Source organism: Mus musculus, chromosome 3 (genome assembly GCF_000001635.26).
Source record: "Mus musculus strain C57BL/6J chromosome 3, GRCm38.p6 C57BL/6J".
Taxonomy (NCBI): Eukaryota; Metazoa; Chordata; class Mammalia; order Rodentia; family Muridae; genus Mus; species Mus musculus.
This window is the reverse complement of record NC_000069.6, coordinates 67,569,355-67,575,354: the sequence shown is the minus strand read 5'-3', so window position 1 is coordinate 67,575,354 and position 6,000 is coordinate 67,569,355. Positions and strand designations below refer to the sequence as shown.

Below are 6,000 nucleotides of genomic sequence, written 5' to 3'. Positions count from 1 at the left end.
GGGCCTTCATTTAAACCTAAAGGTAGACAAGGAAGGCGTTTCCTGAACCCCCCCTGTTCCTCTTCCCAGTGTGTCCACTCCAAATAAATCTCTGCTTTTCACTCTTCCTTGTCTCTTTAAAAGACTCATCGAAGAAGGTGGGTGAGTCTAGCTTGTTAGGTCTGCCAGGGCCCTGGATCTGACCCTACCAACATTGGTAACAGCACAAAGGATAAGAAATAAACATTCATTTCTGATGTTGCACCCTTCAAGGTACCTGGTCAAGACAGAGTTAGCAGACAAAACAGCATCCACCCTTCTAGAACATCCTTTCACTCCCATGTTAAAAATATATAAGAGACTTGGAAAAGCAAGATAAGGTGCGTCCTCCAAAAATGCCCCATCCCAAAGTAAGGGCCCCCAATAAGAGTGCAGTAGATGAAATTTAAGACGAAGAATTCAAAATAATTATCTTATGTATGATCAAATAAATCAGAGGGCTCAAACTCCTAATGAATTCCAAGAGAAAACAAAAAAATAAAGAAGTTTATATAGAATATGAAAATGGAATTCTATAAAAGAGATAGAAATACCGAAGAAAATCTGAAATTCTGAAGTTTTCAGTAAGTTAAATAGAAAGTTTAGTGGGAGTCCTCATCAGTAGAATGGATGACAGAGAGAATGGGATATCAGGGCTGGAAGACAAGACATGGCGGTTAGAAGACAGTCAGTCCAGGACAGAGATAAAGCAATAAAACTCTGCACAGACTCAGTAGCAGAAATTTCCACACGTCTGAGGAAAGAGATGCCCATCCAGATAAAAGCAGCATTTAGAACACCCAATATGTGTAAGGCTAGAAAACAAAGTCCCTACCTTTTTTGTTGCTTTAAAGATGCCCTCAAGCGGGTGCTAGAAAGATGCCTCAATAGACGAAGTGCTTGCGAGCATGAAGACCAGAGTTCTTGATATTCACATCAAGCTCTGATTATGGCCTGCATCCATAGTTCTTGTGCTGGGGAGGGGAAGACGGGTAGATCAGGAGAGGTCATTCAACCTCCAGGCCTCACTGAACTTGTGAGCCATAGCAATTAAAAAAGCATTGTGCTGGCACAAACTTATCATGGAGTAAAACAGAGGACCCCAGATGCAGCCACTTGGTTGCAGTTACCAAAGTGTGTCAACCCCTCCTCCTCCTCCTCCTCCTCCTCCTCCTCCTCCTCCTCCTCCTCCATCCCCCTCCTACTCCTCCTCCCCCCTCCCTCCCTCCTCCTCCTCCTCCTCTTCCTCCTCCTCTTCCTGCTGCTGCTGCTTCTGCTTTTTCTTCTACAGGTGTCAAAAGCATAACTGCAGAGCTGGGACTTGGTTTGGTGGTAGAGTGTATTCTTAGTTCACACAAAGCCCCAGGTTCCATCCCCAGCACTGCAAAGCGGGGCGCTCTTTCACAAATGGTGCTGGGGAAAGGGATATCCACATGCAGAAGAATGGAATTAGATATATATACTTCACATACACACCCCAAAAACCCTCAAGGTGTATTGATGTCCTTAAGACCTGAAACTTTGTGACTGTAGAAATTGGGCAACATTTCAATGCCTCTTTTATCTGGATGGGCATCTCCACACAGGCAAGTACTTCCTCTAAAGGAATGGTCCATGAGATCGCCCCCTAGAGCTGACAAATGGGACAACATCCAATGAAAACATGCTGGAAACAATGACAAGAGACCACCTACAGATTAGGGGAAAAAATCCTTGTCAATTCTGCATTGGGCAGGTCAGAAATATATAAAGAACTGCAAGAATGTAACAGCCTCTTAAACTTCCCAGTTGCAAGAAGGGCTATTGAGTGAACAGATTGCAAAAGAAGAAACAAAAATGACCAATAAATATTTGAAAAGGGTTTTAACCCTTTTAGCCATTATGAAAGGACAAATTAAAGTTACTTCGAATCTCTCTCTGTGTCTCTCTCTGTCTCTGTCTCTGTCTCTGTCTCTGTCTCTGTCTCTGTCTCTGTCTCTCTCTCTCTCTCTCTCTCTCTCTCTCTCTCTCTCTGCCATACAGGTTAATATCAAGAAAACAAACACCCTTCCCCTAGAAGTATTGCAGGTGTGGCTGCTGTCACATGTCCACCACTAGGTGGCAGAGAAGAGAGGCTACGTCTATGCTCAGTGTGCTGACTTGTGAACATCTAGATGATTAGTAAGTTGCCTGACATCCCTTGAGAACAAGCAAGCCTGAGGCCACACCAGTCCAGCACCAGGGGGCCTGGACAGGGAGCTAGCATGAGAGGACCACCAATTCAGCTCCTTGGTACAGCACAGGCTGCAGGTCGGGACCGGCTCCTAGGGTGATGAGTGAGCCGGAGACTAGAAGAATCCTGCCCAGGACTGTTAGCCCTGGTTGAGAAGCAAGCCTGAGATGACCACCAATCAGTCCAGCACCATGCAGACCTGGGGGCAGTGACACAGACCATGTCAGAGTTGACCCCTACCAGGTGTCATAATGCAGAGAAGCAAGACATAGCACTCATGAAACCACTCCTGAGACAACCCCAGACACTCAAAGACCCTGGTGCCACTAAGAGGAGCAAGTAAGTGGTGGGAAAATGGAAGAGGAAAGAAAAACATAAGGATGTGGACACAATGAAGAGAGACAGAACTGGAGATTGGAGAGTAGTGAGGAATGGCCTGATGATGTGAGTGGCTGGTGATGCCAACTGGGACCATGATGGGGTCCTGACCTATGCTGCCACAGGAGGTGGGGGATATGTGTAGCCCTACAGCAGCAGGGGTCTGTTACCACAGACCTGTTACCAAGGCCTGGGAGATGCCCCTGGTCTGAGCTGCCACCTGGAGACATGCTGATATCTGAGAGCTATGCAGAACCATCCCTACCCCTCACCTGGATCTAGGATAGCTGGCCCTGGGGATGTGAGTGCAGGAAAGCTGCCCCTGACCCTAGCCAGATGCTGTTCTCAGGAGAGCTTCCCCCCCACACACACACACTTCCCATTGCTGGAGTTTCTGGTGAGCCAACCCTAGGGATATGAGCGTGGGAGAGCTGGCCCTGCTCTCTGTGTGGTGGTGTGGACAAGGAAGAGCTACCCTCCTCCCCTTTTCCCCTCACCAGGGATTGTGCCCTGGTCCTGCTGGTGAGGAGTCCTGCAACATCCACTCCAGTAGTGACTCGCATTACAGGTTTGGAAACCTGGAAGCAGTACTGAGGCAAAGAGTTTCAAGGAAACTCAGCCTCCTGGAACCTTGGCATTCCCATAGCTAGAATGCCACAGATTTGTCCCTGCAATATTGTGGAGGGTCTTGCATGCTTTCTTAGAGTATTTTACTGGCTAAGAGATAGAAATCTCAGGGCAAGCTTAGCAAAGTATATTTTAGAATCGTCATTACAGCCAAGTTACTTTCATATGCAAGTATTTGCCAAGGCCTAGAAAATAGGGGGGTTGTGGTATTGCATTATTCATGAGAAGGTCTGCTAGAGCAGACCCCCTGGTGCTAGCTTTCATAAGGCTCAAAGGAGTAGCACAAATTGTGAATAAGGTGTGAAATCCTTACCTGTCATTAGCTGACCCTTGGCAGGGCTGTTTTATCTTTATTGTAAATATTACCTGGTTCTTTCAAGTCCTTTTCAAGTCATTCCTCTGTTTTGTGTCAGATACTTCAATGTACTTTGCCTGCTGTGACATCCTACCCCTTTGTTTTCTGTATTATATAAGACTGGTGTTCACTTTGTGACAACACACTCTCTCATGTCATCTCTGTTTGTCACCCTCCGATTCTATGCCCATCTGGTCGAGGCCTTGATTCGCACGGATTGAGGAGGACCCACTGAGTCCCGTCTGTGGCAGAGTCCCGTCTGTGGCAGAGTCCCTGTCATCTGAGGGGAGAGTGAGAGGATTATAGAAAAGGAAGACTCAGAGACAAGGGTTAGAGATCGGGAGGGCTGCAGGTCTATACTGTGCCAGCCCCAAATGTGTTTCTCATAACCTTTACATACTTTATAGTATTGTGGGAAACAAAGTCACAAGCCAGCATAGACAATGGCTGATGTACACTAGATATTTATACCCATCCAGAGGCCTCCTTGTTCTTTCCTCCAAGATTAGCAGGACATCCAGCCCCTCGCCTTGAGTTTCAAGTATATCCCCTTATCATTTCATTCATCAACAGGCCAGGAAATCTGCCAGCCGACCCTGGCCTGCCTTGACCCTGCCTGATAGAAGCAGGCAAAATGGCTCCCGACAGGTAGAGCGGGCACGTCATGAGAGCAGAACTGGTCCCGCCCCTCACCAGCTGCAGCACTCAGGAGTAGGCCCTGCATCTTGCCTGGACAGCACAATAGAACTGACCCTAGTGTCGGGAGAATGGGCAAACTGGTCTGTGGGCCTGAGCATGGGAGAGGCAGTCCTGCCTCTTGTCTGCTGTGTGGTCCCTTCCCCTCCTTTTTGCCCTCACCACCTATGGCAGGTAGGAAAGCTATCCAAGGATCTTGAGAGTGGAAGAACTAGCCTTGTCCCTTCCTGGCTTCAGCACCCAGGAGAGCTGGTCCTGCACCTTGCCTGGACAACAGGATAAAACTGGTTCTGGTTGTGGAGGCTACTTGTGAGTCAACCCCAAAGGCTTGAGAGTGTGAGCAGGCTGACCAGCTCAGATACCTCTCAGGCCCAGATCCAGGGCTTTGAATCAGCGCACCCCAACACCTACCCCATCGATGAGCTGCTGGAGTGCATCAATATGCAAAGATTTTTATGGAGACCAATATGGGAATTTTTAAAATAAAACTAGAACTACCCCGTGATCCAACTATAGCAGTCTTAGACACATGTCCTAAAGAATCTAACTCAGCACACCCAGAGCTGCTTATACATCCACATTTACTGTTGCTCTATTTACAATAGCTGGAAAAAGCCTAGATGCCTATCAATGAGTGAATGAGTGAATAAAATGTACATACATCAGATGGAAATGTATTCAGTCTTTAAGATAAATGGAATTGTGAATTTTGCAGGGAAAGATATACAGGGGAAACAGCACGGACATAGTTAAGGGAGTGTCTACCTGGGGTACTGCCCTTGGGAATACATCGAGCCCCAGACCCCTCTGCTCTCTTCCCTTCTCCCCCCCTCCCCCACATCCTTCCCTCTCCCCTGACATTTGGCCACCACAAGATGAGCCGCTCTCCTCTACCACTCTGTCCCACCACAGTGTTTCAGCCTCATCACAAACTGCAATGTGACAGAGCAAATCAGCCATGAAAGATGTCCCAGAGACTGTTCCTCTGCCCAGCTGAATCTCTCACAGCAACAGAAACTTGTGTAACGTACGTGGGATTAATATGTATGGCGGAATATATGTTTATAATGCAGAGACCGCCAGAGTGGCAGCATGTTCCTCTTATCTAGTTTGAAAAGCTGGTGAAGGGAGAGTGGCAGGGAGGTGGACCAGTTGTTAAGATCACTTGCCGCTCTTGAACAGGACCTAGGGTCAGTTCCCAGCATGCACATCATGGCTTACAACCATCTGTTCTGTAACTCCAGTTCCAGGGATCCAGTGCCCTCTTCCTCTACCAGCACCAGGTATGCATGTGGTACAATACATACATGCAGGCAAAACATGCATGCATAACATTTCCCAAAAAAAGAAAAAAGGTTTTAAGAGGAAGAGAGGGAAGTTATCTACCTTGGAAGATACACAATTGGTTTGTCCTGAAGACCAGAAAGGCTGGCATGTTGGGAATAAAAACAGGTACCGTGTTAGTTACTTTCCTTATTGTATGACCAGATGTCTGACAAAACCATGCTATGGGAGGAGACATTTATTTTGGCTCACAGTTTGAAGGGATGCAGTCTGTCATGGCAAGGAAGGCATGGTGTCTGCAGTGGTTAGCCAGACACCGGCAGCTTCTCATGATAAGAGCAAGGGACCCTAAATAGTCACCACCTTTAAGGTTTTCCCCAGTCATTAACTTCTGCTACTAGGCCACACAGCCCAAACACTCTATGAAATG

General features: G+C 47.3%; 1 non-coding gene across 1 annotated transcript; it reads left to right on the top strand.

The window, feature by feature from the left end:
* The first annotated feature begins 2,063 nt into the window (after positions 1 to 2,063).
* Positions 2,064 to 2,195, top strand: Gm25919. The gene has a single exon (XR_003954809.1). It is a non-coding gene; the product is annotated as a small nucleolar RNA SNORA17 (small nucleolar RNA).
* The last annotated feature ends 3,805 nt before the right edge of the window (positions 2,196 to 6,000 follow it).